The sequence below is a fragment of the Pseudorca crassidens genome, chromosome 14 (genome assembly GCF_039906515.1).
Source record: "Pseudorca crassidens isolate mPseCra1 chromosome 14, mPseCra1.hap1, whole genome shotgun sequence".
Taxonomy (NCBI): Eukaryota; Metazoa; Chordata; class Mammalia; order Artiodactyla; family Delphinidae; genus Pseudorca; species Pseudorca crassidens.
The window spans coordinates 78316514-78337980 of NC_090309.1; the positions used below are offsets into that span (position 1 = coordinate 78316514).

At 41.4% G+C, this 21467-nt stretch overlaps 2 long non-coding RNA genes across 2 annotated transcripts in view; one reads left to right on the forward strand and one right to left on the reverse strand.

The window, feature by feature from the left end:
* The window catches only part of LOC137205440 (uncharacterized), a 340710-nt gene that overhangs the window by 125943 nt on the left and 193300 nt on the right, over positions 1-21467 (reverse strand). The window lies entirely within an intron of this gene.
* Positions 9362-10444, forward strand: LOC137205719 (uncharacterized). The gene is made up of 3 exons (XR_010934275.1): positions 9362-9484; positions 9564-9690; positions 10311-10444. It is a non-coding gene; the product is annotated as an uncharacterized lncRNA (long non-coding RNA).

The window sequence follows — 21467 nt, forward strand, 5'->3', positions numbered from 1 at the left end:
TAAACACACATGAAAGAAGGATTAGCTCTCTTCCCTAAGACTAATGGGGACCCCAAAAATCAATAGCTGATTTGTGACAACAAGACTAAGTCAACACTGGACCAAAAGACACTGGCTGTATCCAACTCGCCCTTAATCTCAGGTAAACTTGTAGTAAATTCAACATTATTCATTTCCCTGGCTGCAATTCTTCCTGACTCGGAAGAAGTGCTGACGTAGGAGGCACACACAAAAGCCACCACTCGTTTCTTCTAATCAGATCCCTTTCTTCTCCGGACTCATGACAGATTGCTGTTTGCACACACTTTTTTCCCTCCTACTTCTAGTTCAGCCAGCAGGAGCTCTTCGCAGAGGGAGAAAGCAGCCAATGGATTGCCCCCTATGCCACCTGTGTCCTGAATTCCTGATGCAATCAGAGAACCGTCAAGAGCAGGGTCCTCTGTAAGGGAAAGACTGCTAATGCTGAACTTGTAACATGGAAGGTTCCCTTCATCCATCACTAGGAGACATACGAGGCAAAGTTTATGAGTCTTAGGAGTGATGCTGTCACAGAATTTCTTTAAGACTTTGCGTCACAGACTCAAGACCCCCACATCAAAGGCTTTTATGAGCTTGGGGTGGGAAGGGGCTAAGTCCCATCGCCCGTGGTCTTCACTCCTGAGATCACGAGATGTTAAGAGTCCCAGACCAACCTCTCCAATATACATCTATTCAGAATATTTTGGTTTACCAGCCAACTTGTGCACAGAGATTTTTCCAAAATCAACCCAAGGTAAAACTAAGTTGAACTCCCAGGTATACGCACTATCACTCTCTACATTTTGCAGATGAGAAAGCTGCCTGAGACACAGGATGAATAAATGGTGAATCCGGAACACACATCCAGGGAGTCTGACTCCAGGGTGGGTGAGCTCAGCCACCTGGCCCTGCTGCTATGTGACCTTCGCATGCATCTGAATCTCTCTGAACCTTGGCTTTCTCATCAGTGAAAGGCATATTTTAATACACATCTGACAACGCTGTGATGAGCAGTCAATAGAAAGTTCATGTCAGATACTTAGTAATGCCTTGGAACACAGAGATCAATAAACGGCTAATTCTTCTCTATCCTTTTCTTTGATAATAGAAATATACGCAGCACTGATTATCTGGGCCACTTCTTGGCACTGCTCATTGCCTCACATATTTTTCCATCTAGGTTCTCTTCAAAATGAGTTTTATTTTAAAGTTATATTTTGCTGGCATGCTATTACCTTAGATTTGGGCTGGCCTTTGGAAACAAATATCAATGCCAATGCTTCAACATCAGGAAGGGGCTCATCTTTCCTCTCTCTAATGGCTTCAGCTTTTTTAACTCAGCTGAGAATCTAGCTCTTAGAGTTTTGGTGAATAATCAAGAGCTAGTAGTCCAGAAGGGTACCTGGGATGCCTGCTTCCTGGATCTGTACTGAATCCACAGTGATTAGTGGAGAAAACACTGAGAGTGCTCAGTGAGAATGAAGAGAGTTCAGCGTTAGGGGATGTGGAGTCTAAACCTTCCCCTTGTCTTACATTTGGGCAAATCATGACAGAGGAGGAATAAACCTGCTCAAGAACCACAATATGTCAGTGGTCCTGTATGCTGTGATGCTCGGATGCCAGGGAAACCTCCCTTCATCCTCATAACCAAAAATAGGAAAATATTCATCCACGGAGTGCTTGCTATTTTCAGGCAATTGGCTAGGTACTACACATTCATCAAGGTGCACACATTTTGGCAGAGAGCTGAATGGCTGATTATTAAAGTCAATATTTGGCTGGAAGCCGAGGCAGGGACTGAGTATCACTATCACAGACTGCTCTTTTGAGATACAAGGATAAATCTGAAGTTTTATCACAAAATAAATATTATTGCAACTTTATATTCAACATTTTATACTCAAATTTTAAAAGATTGATACAGTATAGGAAAAAAATATATATAGTGTAGGAAAAATCAGTCACCAGTTACTCTGGCGGTTGACCATATTGTATAATGGCAGCAATAAAGAGATGCTCGTTTTCAGCCAAGGTCATTGGAGGAGCAAGGTAGTTTGAGGTCTGCTTTGCCGACATGAGGCACTGCTGAATGTTGCTCCCATGTTATTGAGTTTTCCTTTCCCTTAAATTGTAACTGATTCAAGTAAATATTGATCTTCTCTTCGTCTTCCCTGAAGATACAGTCACTGAAGGCATCGCATAAGCCAAAACCTTTGGACTTGCTTGAAGAAGATGCTTTCAAGATGAAGAACGTTTGAAGAATATTTTCAGAAATAAGGCTGAGGTTGATGGCCTTACCCATCACCATATACACTTAAAAAAATCTTAATCCTTCCAACAATCCTTTGTGCAGGTAGGTACCATAGCTCTATTTTACCATGAAGAAATTAAGGTTTAGAAAAGTTAAATGACTTATCTAAGTTAGTAGTTAGATAGGATTTTGACCCAAGCAGTCTCAGGGCTATGTACAGTGTTCCATGACACCCTAAAAGAGCAAACAGCAGCTCTCCATTGAATCCTCCCATGTGCCTGGAATGACATATACAAGAAGTCATTAATTCTTACACAAAAAATTGAAGTAGTCATTCTTATGCCTACCATACAAATGGGCTGGGGCCTAACCTAATTTCTTGGTGGCAAAGCCAGGATTTGAACCCAACTATCTGATTCTTAAATAAATATTACTACCTACCATGTGATCCTGCCTCTAACCATTTTTTCCACCCTCTAAAGATTCTTTCAACAATATTCAGTGGCTATTACTGAGCTCTGACCGTATGCCAGGTACTGATAAGGTTTAAAGTCGAACATTTCCAAAAAAAGGCATGAAGGCTTATTCCACATGGAGAATTAGATTTGCACGGTCACTCCGGAGAAAGAATACACGGTAACACAGCACACTTTTAGTAAGTTACAGAAAACAGTGGATTTGCAGCATAATAAAGCAAGAAGAAAACTGGGGCGTGGAACCAACTGCTCTGTTCCTTGCCATTTTGCCCATGGCTTCTCCGATAAGAACTGGTATTAGGTTAGAAAACAGAAAGGGCAGCTTCCTGGCAATAACTTGCAGCAAGCCAACCTCTTCTTTTCCTGTGTCTCCCCGCCAGGCTCTTCCCCTGGGACAGGACAGGAGCCACCAATGCAACCCAACTTTGCTGCTATGAATAAGGTGGAGCTAACCCTTTCCCTGGCATGTTTGCTTTTAGTGAAATATTTTCTCCCACTTCCAGTTAGCCCATTTTCCATTATGTGAGTCAATCTGACAGTTTAAACCAACAGAAATATTACTTTTTTTCCCCTAAAGTGTGGGTTAAATGCAACGTTTAACATAATGAGCCCAAGGGGGGAAAAGTTCACAGTAAAGATAAATATTCCTCTTTAAAAAAAAAATTAGACCCAATTAATAGCTAGATGGTATAAGCTTGCAAACACTGAAAGGGGAAATAGGGTTTTTTCTTTCTTTCTTTCTTTTTTTAAAAAATTAAATCACAAGATCTATTGTTTTGTTTTAAAGCCTGAATACTGATATATTTCATACATTATGACTATTTTCTTAAAGGAAAAATATAAAACTATTTTATTAACAACTATTCCCTCATATTTACGGTAAGGTAAACAGCAGCCCTAGGTAACAGCTCTTTTTCTCCTAAATTACTACTTCCCCTTGCTCCCTGGAGACCTAACTAACTCCAGCTTGACAAAGATTGATCCTCAGTTGAGACTGAGGAAGGCATGCTTCTCACTATGCACACCTCACTTTGCAGTTCTCAGTGGTTGAGTTCCAAATCCTACCCAAACCACTCAAGATCTTTACTCCCACTTTTCCCAGCAAAATCAAAACTTGTTTCTTACGAAGGTCCTGGCTAACATTGCTTACTAAGATGAGTTCTTGTATATTGCCTTTCTCTTAGCTAACAGTGGGCAGAGTATTTAAGTCCAAATGAATCAGAAACATATGGCATGCATTTCTCTTAATAATGCTTTGGGTTTTATTTATATATATATATATATATATATATAATTAAATGAGAACAGTGCTACAGGCAAAGTATGCTTTGAGAAGCTATTGAAAGGCAAAGGTTGAGTGGGATGGAGGATGATCCATGAATGCAAAAGGCCCACTTGGCCTTGAATTTTTCAATCCTGAGCTACCAGGGAAGACACCAAGCCCTTCAGGGAAATTGCTAAGAGAGCATTCCATTTTCACCCTTTCTCCATATTTATTTTAGTTATCTGTTTCGTTGCCTACTTCCTCCTACCCCCTACCCCGCACCTACCACTTCTGGTTCCTTTACTAAGATCTTCCTTCTTATTAAAGTTCATTCTACATTTGCTTAGAAGCCTCTATATGCTAAGACCTACATGAATTGAAGGTAGATGCTCAATTATAGCGTGTGTGACCAAAGCCTAGTCCTGGGATTATATTTTCATTAACCTCATAATTAAGCAATCTTAATGTCGATCTCATTGAAAATCCATGGGGGCTTGATGTTGGCTTATACGGGTTATCATCATCTCTGCCACCTTTATCGGGTCTGTGTGTTCAGCGTGTGTTTATGTGAGAGAAACAGAAGGGGATCCCACACAGCTGAGTTACAACCTCTCAGTTACAATCTGCCTTGGAGAAGACACTTCATTTTCTTCAATCTCAGGTTTTTACATTCACAAAGTGGGACTGACATTAAGGCGATATCAGGGGTCTGTGGTAAGAATGAAATAAGATAATAGATTAAAAATTGCTTTGTAAGTTATAGTCAAATTAATTTTGAAAACACTACTTTTACCACCTCTGGCCTTTAAATATTTAAAAGGCTGTCTTAGACATGCTCCATATTTTAATTTCCTTATGATTTCCTGTAGATTCTCTATACCATTTTGGAACATTATTTTTCCTCAAAGAGAGAAAAACTGGATAAACCAAATGTCCACTCGGTGTACTTATAGCCCAAATGCCCAAGAAGAATTCCTTTAAGAATTCCATCTTTTTCAAATGTTGGACCTTCTGAGAGTCTGTAAACTGTCTAGCCAGTTCTTAGAGATAGGCAAATAAAGTGACCCTTCTCTAAAATTATCTAAACCAGAATTGGACATCACCACCCTCAATTTTCTAGTCTGTCACCTTGTGTTTTGGAATCAGACTCAAAGCTCCTCCTAGAAAGGACTCAATCTTTCATTTACCAAGAGTCTCCCGTGTATCCTGCACTGAACTAGGCCACCTTGTATGAGCCATCTCGTTTCATTTTATCTCCACCGGACACATGTTAAACCAAGAGTTTTGAGGGGCCATGGAGACCTGCTTAATTTTAAAACCAGAAATATATCAAGTACCACATTGAGTAGGAAGCAAGGGCCACCTGGTAGGCCCCTATCTGCTGCCGGGGGGCCTGAAGGCTGTGCATTGGCACAGCTGCTGAAGCTGCCCATCAAAGCAATGTTCCTCCTTGCATGGCCATGTGGATAACTCTGGTCAGTACTCTGGGAAGGTCTGGCTTTGGATAAGGTTAAGCCTTCTGAGATGTAAGTCCATTTCATGATTTCAGGCCAAGAGAAGCAAACAGGATGGCAACGACCAGGAAGTGGGGTGCTCCTTTGAGAAGAGGTACAGCATAGCCCACTGCAGTGAGCTGTGGATCAGGCACTGGCCTAGATACAAATCTTAGCCCCCCACTCCTCCCATGTACTAAGCTAAGTGACCTTGCCCAAGTCACTATTCTGGTCCTCATTTTCCTCATCTGTGAAATAGGGATGATCATTCCAGCCCTTCCCACCTCACATAGAAATGGTGGAAGTGAAATAACATTAAAAAAAACTACCTGAAAAATTGCTTATGTGCAGTGCCAAGAATCAGGTAGATGTTATCACCAACCTTCTGTGATATGTGCTCCCTCCAAGGGTGGTGGAGGTGAGGCATCTCTAGAGAAAACTCTGCACAGGCTTTCCTCTTCCTGATATTTTCTAGGACTTTACCGGGACAGCCCTGGGCCCTGGCGACCTTTCTCAACTCTGCTCAGGCCTCTATCTCTGGCCTCTGCCGAGGATGTTGCTGAGAAAGAGGCTGATGGTCCTTTAGAAAACTCTCTCCAAGGAGCAACAGGGCATTGTCTCCTCTCCCGGCCTGGCTAGGTCCTCATGAGAACAGGACCCAGCAAATGGACAGAGCAATTAGCCGGAGGAGGAATCTGGAGGAATGGAAATTAAATGCAGCCAGGTGTGGCCAAGGCAACGATCAAAGGTGTGCCACGAGAAGAAACATGGCTCACTGAAGAGAGGGACAGTGGGAAAGCTTTTCCCTTCAAGGTGTATTAACCAACGCTGTTTTATGCAACTTACAAGTTTGGAAGATTTACTATAACCATGTCTAGACCATCCAGGATATGATTCCAGATGGGATACTGTGGAGCAGCAGAGGAGAGGGGCAAGGTGAGAAGAGAAGGAAGAGAGGAGAAAGAGAAAACTTGAGAGCATAGGGAAACAAGACAAAACGGAACGGAGAGGGCAACTGATCCCTAGAAGGAGGAAGTCACACTTTTTGTCCAGAACAAACCTTAAGCTCTGTCCATCATTCATAGAAAATGAAATGTGGTAGCACAAACCATTTATTCCCCCAAGTTCCCTTTCCCCCAACCTCAGCAATATTTGAAGTTAAGGACTCCTGATTTCAACCAAGTCTCTATGCTCTCAGTCTATGCTCCTTTGAAAAATAACATAGAAAAACATAAGCGTGTGTGTGTGTGTATGTGTGTGTGTGTGTGCACGCGTGCACGCGCGTGTGTGCTGGAACTGGGGCAGAGCTGCTCCCTTCCCAGCGTTTGGGCACATTTTGCTGCAGAGTCTTTCCAGTAGGATGGCTGAGACGGCAAGCCCAGCTCAGGTTTCATTTCAGAGGCTGATTAAAGCTCTCACAAATGCCAGCTTACATCACTTCGATGACTATTAATTTAAAGAAAATATTTGCCTGGAAAAAAAGAAAAACATTGCAAACCATTCCTGTTTTATCACCAAGGGGTCCTTCTTCTCAGACAATTCTTTCCTTCGTCTTGAAGTGAGCAAGTCTGACCTGGGCAAAGTTATCCAGGTGCAGCAATTAGAGGAACACGGGCCAGATTCTTCCAATTAGGTGAGGGTGCACAGACCTTTGCCATGGTGATGGCAAAAAAACTACTGTTCAGTCCCCCATTCCCACTGTTCAAGTGATAAATGACCCCCAGCCTGCTCTCCCCAGAGCCGAGAGAGGCCTGTCTCTGGACAAAGGCCAGGGAAAACAGAACAAGATTTATAAGAGCCAAAGGCAGAGTGAAGACGAGCTGGAGGGCATGCGGGAAAAGCCCACGTGAGAAAATGTGGTGCGTTTTAGTAGCTGCATGTTACTTTATGATGACGGGGTGGGAGCAGAAGGGGCGCTGGGCTGCTGGTGGAGGGTAAGTGGCCACAGTCAAACAGCGTCTGGGCGGCTGGGGCCTTCGCAGTTGGCCCAGCCCTTGGGAAAGCAGGGAGCACTGGCCCTGAAATCCTGATCTGGCTCCTTCATTGGCCCCAAATCCTTCTAAACGGACACCGTTAAAGGAATGTCTTTAAAACTAAGGAGACAAATGGAGACAGAGAAAGTGGTCCTGTGCTGCTAGATTAAAACGCATGATGGTACAATTAAAGATATTCACCAGCGAAATTTGAACCCCATTACACGCGGGCGTACAGTATGCGAGGAAGAGCTGTTTTATATCATTAAAGACAAAAACCAGGTCTATAGGTAAAGCTTTAAGAGCAATAAACATCCTGAATTCAAGAATAAGTCTGTCAAATGAAGGGATATTGATTTTGGAACAAGGAATATTATGTCAAACAACATTAGTTTAATTGATCTGAATTTAGTTTAAGTACTAAAAGCATTTATATACAAACAGCAAATGAAAAGTAACTGCAGCTGAAGCCCCGCTGTTCGTTCACAGGCGTTTCGCGTAGACCAGAACCTGGCACCCAAGCGGCCTGGCTGGAGTCAGGAGCACACAGTGGAGCTGGGCTTTCTTCCCCTGCATGACAATGGGGAAGGCAATGTGCTTTCTCTCAGAGGTAGGAACATTTAACAGCGGCCTTTGACTTTTCAAAATACACAAATGCCATTTCTTGCTCCAGAGGAATTCATGAGAGAACACGGGGTGAGGCCAGGAGAGAGGAACCGAGTGGGTACCCAAGTAAGTGAACTGCTTCTGGTCCCCGAGTGAACGAGCCCTGGCTCCCCCTCTGACCACTTGGCCCCATCAGAACCAATGCCTAACAAGGCTGCCTGTTCTCCGCACAGAGCTGCTCCTTTCAGCGGCTGCCAGGCCCTAGGAGCCCCAGGTAGAGGCTCCAGGAAAACACTTAGGCTCACAGCCCAGGCAGGACAGGTTCTCTATAAACAGTACCAGCCTCAGTCCCTCAGTGGTGATAGAATGGAGAGAGACTGTGAAAGTGTCCGAACCCATTTCCTGCCTTGTGCTCTTGTTTCCTTCTGAAAGAGATCCCAAGTCAACCACTCTTTCTTTCTTAATCCCCCACCTACAGCCATCCCGTGGAACTCACTCCAAAGTGTGTGAATATACAGGAAATGCACAGTGGTAAAGCCAGGACAGAGATGCACATTTTCTCTTTAGTTACCAAAGTCTTGTGTGTGAGAATAACTGCGATTCTCCCACAGGATTGTTCTAGGGAAATCCAGCAGAAGCCTTCAGAAGTCCACCGGGCCTGGCGATCACCCCGTCTGCTTGCAGAGGGCTCACTGTCGGCTGCCACGGACCCCCGTGAATGGGCGAGGGTGTAAACCACTCCGTTATGTGTCAGACTCATTCTTTAAGGTCTGGTCAGCTCAGGAGCCAACCATGTTTCCACTTTGTTTTCAGAAGGCCTGACAAAGGCTCCAGGATGTTGTTTTGTTTACATCTTGCCACCTGCACACTCCCTCCCTGAGAGCTGAATCTCCACTCCCAGATCAAAGGGCAGTTAAGTGGAGCTGGAAGAAAGATCTCTCCACCTCCAGCCCTCAGCTTTCACTCTCGCTCCAGAGTGCAGCACGTTGTCAGATTTATAGCCTTACGTGTGAACACGGCAACAAAAACCAACAAAAACAGCCTCACACCGTGGTTTTCCCTCCATCCAGACCCTTTGCCACACACGTGAGGTTTATTCTCAGGGTTTTAGCTGTGAAGGGACCTTTATATGAGCTCTCAAGACACCAGTTATCCTATCTGTCTTGATTTCTCCTTGTTGAAACATTTTTCTATTCCATCCATTTGACACATTTTCTATCAAAATATTTTTCCCCTCTTATAGTCCCAGCCAGCAGAGTCAGTAGAGGAGCGGAGTGACTGAGGACCGGAGAGCAGTGTTCTAGAGTGACAGATGTAACCTGCTGAGGACAACGCAGTGAGAAAGAGGACATGAATCAAGGCCTTGGATGACGGCACATTCTGGCAACGTTCACACTGTAAAGGTACTATGCAGTAGTGTCTCGCAGACTCCAGTGAACTAGTATTCCTGGGCTAATATTCACATTATATTTGCTCATCAAGTGTACTTCGAACACCTGTGATGTGCCAGGCCTTCTGCAGAGCATCCGTGAAGACTTGTACACTATTCCTGCCTTCGTCCAGAGGAATCTGATCCGAGCACAGCCTGGTTCATATCTGCTGAACACAGGTACAAACAAGCCCCTAGAATAACCTAAAGACAGAGGCAATTGCTCTTCCAAGAAATAAGGTTGCTATGGTCTGAATGTTTATGTCCCCCCAAAGCTCACATGGTGAAACCCTCCCCTCTAAGGTGATATAGTATTAGGATAAGGGCTCTTTGGAAGGTGATTAGGTTATGGAGGCAGAGCTCTCTTGAATGGGATTGGTAATCTCACAATAAAGGCTCCAGAGAGATCCCTCACTCCTTTCACCACATGAGGACACAGTGAGAAACTGGCCATCTGCACCCCAGAAGAGGGTCTTCACTACAACCTGACCAGGCTGGTGACCTGATCTTGGATTTCCAGCCTCCAGAACAGCAGCCTGAACCGACTGAGACAAGGAACCTGGCAAGGAGAGTAGAAAGTCAGGAGCCTGCCAGCTGGAACAGGTGGGCGGGGGGAAAGGTTCCATGAGGAGAGAACTGTAAGGACACTGTAAGCACAGAGGGTGCAGGTGATGTCTGCACAATGCTGCCTAGTCCCGTGTGGCTGCATCACTGGGGGCTGTGGTGACAGCCAGGCAAGAATCCTTGACAAGAGCACTCATGGCTTCCTAACCTCTTTATTGCATTCCTTTCCCCTTCAGAAGCTGTAGTGGACTGAGAGGCAGATGGTCTTCGGTTTGAGTCACTTAGAGCCATGACCTTGGACGAGTCACTTAACCTCTCCAGACCCCAGCTCCTCTTGTGAAATATGCAGAAAGTAACAGTTACCTCCCCACAAAAGTGAAGGTAAGGCTTAAATAGAGACAACTTTTGAGAAAGCCCTTACACACAAGTACATAGCTAGGCTTACCAGGGCACTCAGTCATGTGATCCAGAGGGGCCCACACACTGAAATGAAAGGGGGAGATCAGGCTTTTTCTGGCCTGAATTTAGGAAAAAAAATTCCCAATAGTTCTTTATATGTGATGCTGAGCAAGTCACATCACTTCTCCAGGCCTTATTTTCCTTCAATAAAACAGGAGTGGAAGGGCCAAGGTCTCTTCCGGTTTAGATTTCCAAGGACAGAGTTTAAAGCTCAATGGGCAAAATCTTCAGATTCCCGAAGACCTTGTTTAAATCCACCTCCTGGAGTGTAACTGTTATATGTCTGAACATTATAAATTATGAAATACGAAATAAATACGTGCACATATACATAAACACATGTGAGTATATATAGACATGCATGTATATACGTAACTCAATTGTTCCAACCAGGGACATCGGTCCAATGCCTGGAGTTTCTCTTTTTCTTTCAGGATTCAACATCTGGCTCAGTTCCAATATATTCCTGAGTTGCTGAGTCTCGTTCCCACAAAGATCTGTCTTCTCTCTCTGGTTAAGAGAAATGCATGCTGGGCATCCTGCCAAGCACTTGGGGGCCTTGTAGTATATTCTGCCGTGACCCCTGGGGTGTGCCTCTTTTCCTGTGTCACTGGTTGTCGGAGTCGGGGGAGGCCTACCATGGCCTTGCTGGAGCTAGGCATTGAATTCTGAAGCATGGAAGGTTTACCCAGGCTCAAGACTGGACTCCCCAGATTTGTGTCTCAAGAATCTCAGCCAACTATGTCCTGACGCACCAGGACCTCACAAAGTGACCCTTGGAAGAGAGAGAGACCCAGCTGCTCTTCCACAGCCATCTTTACGAATCTTCTCTCACACTGAAAAGGCCCTTAAAGGTTTACAAAATACAGTTATATCCTTGACCTGATATAAGTCAAACCAGGGTATTAGCATCCCAACAAGGACTCAATTTTTATGCACATGCATATGAAATCCTAGAGGTCATCTTTTGAGGAAGTGCCCACTTACTGACCTCTAGTTATCCCAGAAGGGCCCAGATATACCATTCCTTGGGATAGGTAGGATATTCTTAAGCTCAGAGGACAGAAGGGCTAAAGGTTGGCTTTAGGCAAAAATGGAAACAAACAAACAAACAAACACCTAAAAGACGAAGAGACTATCCTCCCTTTTCATATCCTGCCCTCCTCAAAGTATCATTTCTACTTCTCTCACAGCCTTCCTCTTCCTACTGGAAACAACTGCTTTCAGAACACAATTTATTCGCGGTCTCTAAAGGCCCTTAAAACTCTGACGTTTTATGGTTCTATTTGAATTTCATCCAATTTCTTTTCATGAGATGAAGCTCTGGTATTAAGGAGTTTCAGAAATGTTAGGGTCATTGGGGAGGGGAGGTAGGGGCTTCCCTACCTAAGCAGTTTTTACGGTGGATGTCTTCATGGAAACAGGCAGCATCATGGAGCCTGACCAGGGAGCCTGACAAGGTCTCCTCGTATATAACAGAAGGATGTCCAGGCCAAGAGGAGGCCCCAAAAAACTGAGCCTGCTTCTGGAAAGACACAGCTCTTCTATTGATGAACGTAAGTGCAATGAAACAGAGACTACTGTGAACCTAAGGGCAGGAGCTCTGAAGGGAAATACTCCATGCCTCTTGGATTTAAGGAGTCCCTTGTCTACTAGTGGAAATATGCACATAAACAGATAATTTCAGTAAAATGTTCTAAGTGATAAAACAGATGTAAGTAAGGGTATTGTGAGAGCAGAGAGAAGGGACATTTAGCCAATCTAGGAATTCAGAAAATACATCTTGGCAGGAATGAAATCTATTCATGTTGTATTTTGTGTGCTTTTTTGTTTTTTTGTAGCATGTTCTTGTCTTTTCTCTCACAATATCACCACTCCATCCCTGTGATGGAGCCAGGGAGAGGAACATTACCTCAACTGACAGATGAGGACACCAGGGCACAAGAAAAATAGACAAAGTTGCACAACTAGTTAATGGCAGAGAATTAGCAAACCTATGTTATTTTTATGCACCTAAATAAAGAGTCAATTTGATAGAGACTAAATGGAATAATGGTGAGAGTTCTAGAATATTTTGAGAGTCGTGCAAGGGAAAAGGAGGGGATGGGATAAAGTTTTTGAGAGTTTGATATGTTACAGCAGTATTTAATTTGCTTCAACCAAAGCTATACTCTATAGAAATGTACACGCACTATCTCTGGGTAGCGGGGGGGAATGGGTGAAGGAGGTCAAAAGGTAAAAAAACAAAAACTAAAGTACATAGCATCATTTACAATTCTTCCCAAGAAAGTAAAGTACTTATCTATTAAACTTGTGCAGGATCTCTATAGTGAAAATTATTAACTGCTAGGAAAGAAATCAAAGAAGACCTAGATAAATGTAGAGACATGCTATGTTCATGGACTGGAAGATTTAACGTAGTAAAGATGTCAAGTCTTCCCAAATTGGTTTACAGGTTTAATGCAATTGCTATCAAAACCCCACAAGCTTTTTAAATAGATATAGACAATCTAATCCTAAGATACATGTGGAGGGAGAAAAGTCTGTGTAAATTGTGTATTTATGCCTATCAGGTTTAATGCTAGCTCTGTAACTTTGGTTAACTTTTCATTTGTATTCTGAGAAACTTATGGTATGATAAAATATACTAGTGTAAATAAAGACACAATTCTTAATATGTAAAAAAAGAAAGGAAATGCTATTCCATTTAAAGTTCCAAAAGTTCATGCTGGTTTCATGCTTTTTATTTTGCATATTCTGTTCCCTTGGATTGTAATGCACTTCTCCAACTTTTGCCTACCTGGCATATTCTCACACATTCTTAAAAACAGAAGTCAAACATTATTGGTCTCTGTTCCCTTGGTCCCTGGAACACATGCCCCTCAGATTTCATTCTAGGGATAACTGCTTGCTCTTTTGTCTGATTGGTTTTTTTTTTTTCCCCACCAGATAGTAAGGATCATGAGTATAAGAATGTTATTCTATTTATCTTTATGTCTCCAGAATCCAAATGGTAACTGCTTAGTAAGTGTTTGAATAAACAAATGGGTGAATAAAGAAATAAACAACAGGTAATAATTAATCTTTATAAAAATATAGGGTCAGTGAATTGCATAAAACTTCAGCTCCAGGATATAAAGATATAGGAAAAAAGCAGCATTCTCACCCTAATAATGAAAAAGAGCCAAACTAACTTCAAATTCACACTATTTTTCAAACCCATCAGAGAATGGAGGTTGCAGGGAACTGGTTCAGAATCTAAGTAGAGATGATGACTGAAGAGAGAGAGAATACATGAACATGCACTCACCTGGGATAGATAGAACCAGATGTCAACAAAAAGTTCAGCTAGAATAGCTGACAAATTGGTGAAGGCCAAGTGGGAGTGGTAGGACAGAGGAAACGTCTGGGGAGGTCACAGAAACTAGGTAAGTCCACAGTATCTTTCAGGTTTGTTCTCCATGGACCCCTGTGAACACCCTGGGTGTTCACATAAAAGATCAGAAGGGTCTATCATGGTTCAGATCTGAATGAGAGGAACAGAAGCCATGCAAGAAGGACAAGAACCTCTGGTGGATCCTTCCCCTACATTTCCACCATGGAACAGAGACATTATCTGAGGCGGAAGAGCAACAATGCCGGCCCCAGGGCACAGGTGAACATACATTGCATATGTAAACAAGGAGGCAGAAAAATCCTAGTCTTGAGAGAATAGTTATGTGCTGAGCCCACAACTGCAGCCAGGGCAGGGACAGAGAACAGAGAAGGCCACCATGATGAGGTCCAGGGACATGGTATATACCTAAGACTGAGCTTTAATTAGAGTAACAGAGACCCCACTTCACCACCACTAAGATAAGAAACTTGGAATAACAAGTAAAAGAAGAATACTGCTAGAGAAGGGCAGAAGAGGAACAGAGCTTCCAAAGAGACACGCTCTGAGGTACAGCCCAAATGGAAGACCTAAAACTCAGAATCATACAGATATTCCTCTGATTAGCCACACACTACTCTAGCACAAAGTATCTCTAGAGGAATGGGAAGAATGTGGTGCACTGTGAAAAACTAAATAAAAAATAGTAGCACTTGAAAACAGTAGAATATATTTTCTTTTCTAGAGTAGGTGGAACATTCACAGAGGTAGGTGCAGAGAGTTCCACTGGTAAACTCTACCAAACATTTAAGGAAGGAAAAAAATGCCCATACTATACAGCTTCTTCCACAATATAAAAGCAGAAAAAATACTACCCAGCTCATTTTATGAGGCCAGGATTATCCTACTATGAAAAGGAAACAAAGGTATTACAAGAAAAGAAAGCTACAGAAAAAAATATCCCTCATTAATATAGAGACAAAATACTGAAATGAAAAATATGGTATCTCTATTGTAAATCTAATGTTTTCCAGAGTAAAAAGTTTAAAAAATGGTATCTTTGTTTAGAACTCAATATAAAACTCCCCTATTAAACAGAGCTTTCCTAAATCTTGCAGTGGAAATCTTAAACTGTTATCTTGATTTGACCCGTTAGCCAAGGTTACACAGGTAATACGTGTAAAGTAAGAAGAAAACTGGAAGGTAAACTTCTATCAAGTGATCAAAGCAATATCATAAGAAATCATTTTAATCATATGGCACCTGATAGGATACAAAAGAAGGTGTAGCATCCCTTCTTTGATATCTCTGCCAAAGATACATGGCCTGAATCTACTCATGAGTTAATATCAAACAAACTCAACTTCAGAGGCATTCTACAAAATAATTGACTTGTAATCTTCAAAAGAATCAAAGTCATGAAAGTCAAGGAAAGGTTGAAGAACAAGCCCACACTGAAGAAGACTAAAATCAATACACGGTTCTAAACAGTATACTTTTTCTGAAAGGAATGAATTTGGCTACTTGGCGAAACTTGAATATATTTATAAAAACATGATTAGAGAAGAATGGTGCATCATGTCAGCAACTTACTCTCAGATGGTTAAAAAAAGTTCTTTTTCCTGTCTTCAAAACTTATAGTACAGCTTAATTATAATTTAAATATATATGCACAAACTTATTCATAGCAACATTACTCATAATTGCAAAATACTGAAATCAACACATACATCCTATAGGAGACTGGTTGAACCATGACACATCACAGAATGGAGTCTTATGCTACTGTAAGAAAAATTGGGGAAGATTTCTATGAAATTATATGACATTATTTTCATAATAAATCATTGAGAAAAAAGGAAATTGCAAAGAGTATCTACAGTATGCTATCTTTCAAGTAAGAAAGAAAAGGAGATAATAAAGTATATACATATTTGCTAATCTGTGCAAAAAGAAATACAGGAAAGTTCAACAAGGAACTAGTGAGATTAACTGCCTGTAAAGGGTGGTTAGAAATAAGGTAGAAAGAACAGAAGGATTAAAAAGGAGTAGAAGGGATGAAAAGGAAGTGGTACTTACTTGAGCTTATCATTTGTATAATTTGGGACTCTTAGAACCACTGTAATGTTTGGCCTACCTCCCAAATAAATGAATAATTACAATCAACAGAGATATGTGTATATGGGGCAGGGGGAGGTGATTCAAGGTAGAATCAAAACAGTAACAAATAGACCTAGCTATATTATAAAGAAAGAAAATAATCGCAGTGAAGTGTGTGAGGAAGAAAATAACTACTTATGCAACAGAAATCCTGCACTATTTGGGTTATATAATGTAAGGTTAGAGATGGGAAAGAAAGGTGTTCTCAAATATACTTTGTTTTCCACAGAGGTATAGATGAAACTACTAAAACTACTTTATGTAAATACAATAATTGAAAAATGAGTGAATATATTAAGGAAGACAAAAGCCATGTTTCTCACTGTTAGAGATATTACAAATAAAGAAAGAGAGAAAGATAAAATAAAACTCACGGTGTTTTTCTGGAATCAAAAGTACCAGTATGGACTCATAACTTTTATACAGAAGTAAATATAAATGTGTAGGTATGCATGCATTCATATGCATACATACATTTCCTAGCTCTTAATGTTAAGAGGGACTAGAAGCAATGATACCCCAGTACCAATGAATACACAGAACCTGGATCTTAATTTCTAAATTCTGTTCACAAATAAAAGGAACCAGGAAGTCGGAAAAATGGCTGATTCTAGAACTGGAACAGGGAAAGTACATGATGATCTGGAAGATGTTATGGTGCTAGAGATTAAGTAAATGCTCAAAAATCGATAGAGTCTTGTCAAAAGATCATATTAGCCAACTTAAAGAGGCTCACGATGGCCAAATCTCTATAATTTGAACAATAAAGTAAATAATGATAGTAATAGACCACAACTTATAGGATAAAATAAATATTCCAGACCCCATTCTTACATAAATTAAAAAAGAACAAAATAAGTAAATGGGGGAAAGGGACATTTTGTAGAGCCCTAATTAATACATGGAGAGAGAATGATGGAAATAAAAAAATAAGCATTTAGCAAATAAAAGGTAATTGTTGCAGGCAAGAATAATCAATGGGTGAGATTGGTTCAAGATGGCGGAGAACAAGGACGTATGTTCACTCCCTCTGCGAGAGCACTGGAATCACAACTAACTGCTGAAAAATCATCGACAGGAAGACACTGGAACTCACCAGAAAAGATACCCCACATCCAAAGACAAAGGAGAAGCTGCAATGAGATGCTAGGAGGGGTGTAATCACAATAAAATCAAATCCCATAACGGCTGGGTGGGTCACTCAAAAACTGGAGAACACTTATACCACAGAAGTCCACCCACTGGAGTGAAGGATCTGAGCCCCACGTCAGGCTTCCCAACCTGGGGGTCCAGAAACGGGAGGAGGAATTCCTGGAGAATCAGACTTTGAAGGCTAGTGGGATTTGATTGCAGGACTTCGACAGGACTGGGGGAAACAGAGACTCCACTCTTGGAGGGCACACACAAAGTAGTGTGTGCATCAGGACGCAGGGGAAGGAGCAGTGACCCCATAGGAGACTGAACCAGACCTACGTGCTAGTGTTGGGGGGTCTCCTACAGAGACGGGGGTGGCCGTGGCTCACTGCGGGGACAAGGACACTGGCAGCAGAAGTTCTGGGAAGTACTCCTTGGCATGAGCCCTCCCAGAGTCTGCCATTAACCCCACCAAAGGGCCATGTAGGTTCTAGTGCTGGGTCACCTCAGGCCAAACAACCAACAAAGAGGGAATCCAGCCCCACCCTTCAGCAGACAAGCGGATTAAAGTTCTACTGAACTCTGCCCACCAAAGCAACACCCAGCTCTACCCATCACCAGTCCCTCCAATCAGGAAGCTTGCACAAGCCTCTTAGATAGCCTCATCCACCAGAGGGCAGATAGCAGAAGCAAGAAGAACTACAATCCTGCAGCCTGTGGAATAAAAACCACATTCACAGAAAGACAGACAAATTGAAAAGGCAGAGGACTATGTACCAGACTATGTACCAGAAGGAACAAGATAAAACCCCAGAAAAACAACTAAATGAAGTGGAGATAGGCAACCTTCCAGAAAAAGAATTCAGAATAATGATAGTGAAGATGATCCAGGACCTTGGAAAAAGAATGGAGGCAAAGATCGAGAAGATGCAAGAAATGTTTAACAAAGACCTAGAAGAATTAAAGGACAAACACCTAGAAGAATTAAGAACAAACAGAGATGAACAATACAATAACTGAAATGAAAAATATACTAGAAGGAATCAATAGCAGAACAACTGAGGCAGAAGAACAGATAAGTGTACTGGAAGACAGAATGCTGGAATTCACTGCCACAGAAAAGAATAAAGAAAAAAGAATGAAACGAAATGAAGACAGCTTAAGAGACCTCTGGGACAACATTAAACGCACCAGCATTGGCATTATAGGGGTCCCAGAAGGAGAAGAGAGAGAGAAAGGACCCAAGAAAATATTTGAAGAAATTATAGTCAAAAAATTCCCTAACATGGGGAAGGAAATACCCAAGTCCAGGAAGTGCAGAGAGTCCCAGGCAGGATAAACCCAAGGAGAAACATGCCGAGACACACAGTAATCAAATTGATAAGAATTAAAGACAAAGAAAAATTATTAAAAGCAACAATGCAAAAATGACAAATAACATATAAGGGAACTCCCATCAGGTTAACAGCTGATTTCTCAGCAGAAACTCTACAAGCCAGAAGGGAGTGGCACAGTATATTTGAAGTGATGAATGGAAGACCCTACAACCAAGATTACTCTACATGGCAAGGATCTCATTCAGATTCAATGGAGAAATCAAAAGCTTCACAGATGAGCAAAAGCTAAGAGAATTCAGCACCACCAAACCAGCTCTACAACAAATATTAAAGGAACTCCTCTAACTGGGAAACACAAGAGAAGAAAAGGACCTACAAAAACAAACCCAAAACAATTAAGAAAACGGTAATAGGAACATACATATAGATAATTACCTTAAATGTGAATGGATTAAGTGCTCCAACCAAAAGACACAGGCTTGCTGAATGGATACAGAAACAAGACCCATATATATGCTGTCTACAAGAGAACCACTTCAGACCTAGGGACACATACAGACTGAAAGTGAGGGGGTGGAAAAAGATATTCCATGTAGGGCTTCCCTGGTGGCGCAGTGGTTGAGAGTCTGCCTGCCGATGCAGGGGACACGGGTTCGTGCCCCGGTCCGGGAAGATCCCACGTGCCGCGGAGCGGCTGGGCCCGTGAGCCATGGCCGCTGAGCCTGCACGGGCCAGGGCCTGTGCTCCGCAATGGGAGAGGCCACAACAGTGAGAGGCCCGCGTACCGCAAAAAAAAAAAAAAAAAAAGATATTCCATGTAAACAGAAATCAAAAGAAAGCTGGAGTAGCAATACTCATATCAGATAAAATAGACTTTAAAATAAAGAATGCTACAAGAGACAAGGAAGGACACTACATAATGATCAAGGGATCAATCCAAGAAGAAGACATAACAATTATAGATATATATATGCACCCAACAAAGGAACACTTCGATACATAAGGCAAATGCTAAGAGCTATAAAAGAGGAAATGGACAGTAACACGATAATAATGGGGGACTTTAACACCTCACTTACACCAATGGACAGATCATCCAGATAGAAAATTAATGAGGAAATACAAGCTTTAAATGACAAAATAGACCAGATAGACTTAATTGTTATTTATAGGACATTCCATCCGAAAACAGCAGATTACACTTTCTTCTCAAGTGCACATGGAACATTCTCTAGGATAGATCACATCTTGGGTCACAAATCATGCCTCAGTAAATTTAAGAAAATTGAAATCACATCAAGCATCTTTTCCGATCACAAGCTATGAGATTAGAAATCAATTACAGGGGAAAAAAACGTAAAAACACAAACACATGGAGGCTAAACAATACATTACTAAATAACCAAGAGATCACTGAAGAAATCAAAGAGGAAATCAAAAAATACCTAGAGACCAATGAAAACATGACAATCCAAAACCTATGGGATGCAGCAAAATCAGTTCTAAGATGGAAGGTTATTCAATACAATCCTACCACAGGAAACAAGAAGAATCTCAAAAAACAGTCTAACCTTACATCTAAAGGAACTAGAGAAAGAAGAGCAAAGAAAACCCAAAGTTAGTAGAAGGAAAGACATAATAAAGATCAGAGCAAAAATAAATGAAATAGCAATAGCAAAGATCAATAAAACTAAAAGCTGGTTCTTTGAGAAGATAAACAAAATTGATAAACCATTAGCCAGACTCAAGAAAAAGAGGGAGAGGACTAAATCAATAAAATTAGAAATGAAAAAGAAGTTACAACAGACATTGCAGAAATACAAAGCATCATAAGAGACTACTACAAGCAACTCTATGCCAATAAAATGGACAACCTGGAAGAAATGGACAAATTCTTAGAAAGGTATAACCTTCCAAGACTGAACCAGGAAGAAACAGCAAATATGAACAGACCAATCACAAGCAGTGAAATTGAAACTATGATTAAAAATCTTCCAAAAAACAAAAGTCCAGGACAGATGGCTTCACAGGTGAATTCTATCAAACATTTAGAGAAGAGCTAACACCCATCCTTCTCAAACCCTTCCAAAAAATTGCAGAGGAAGGAGCACTCCCAAACTCATCCTACAAGGCTACCATCACCCTGATACCAAAACCAGACAAAGATACTAAAAAAAAGAAAATTACAGACCAATATCACTGATGAATATAGATGCAAAAATCCTCAACAAAATACTAGCAGACAGAATCCAACAACACATTAAAAGGATCATACACCATGATCAAGTGGGATTTATCCCAGGGATGCAAGGATTCTTCAATATACACAAATCAATCAATGTGATACACCATATTAACGAATGGAAGAATAAAAACCATATGATCACCTCAATAGATGCAGAAAAAGCTTTTGACAAAATTCAACACCCATTTATGATAAAAAACTCTCCAGAAAGCGGGCATAGAGGGAACCTACCTCAACATAATAAAGGCCATATATGACAAACCCACAGCAAACATCATTCTCAATGGTGAAAAGCTGAAAGCACTTCCTCTAAGGCCAGGAACAAGACAAGGATGTCCACTCTCGCCACTATTATTCAACATAGTTTTGGAAGTCTTAGCCATGGCAATCAGAGAAGAAAAAGAAATAAAAGGAATACAAATTGGAAAAGAAGTAAAACTGTCATTGTTTGTGGATGACATGAAGCTATACTAAAGATGCCACCAGAAAGCTACTAGAGCTAACCAATGAATTTGGTAAAGTTGCAGGCTACAAAATTAATGCACAGAAATCTCTTGCTGTCCTATAGGCTAACAACAAAAGATCAGAAAGAGAAATTGAGGAAACAATCCCTTTCACCACTGCAACAAAAAGAATAAAATACCTAGGAATAAACATACCTAAGGAGGTAAAAGACCTGTACTCA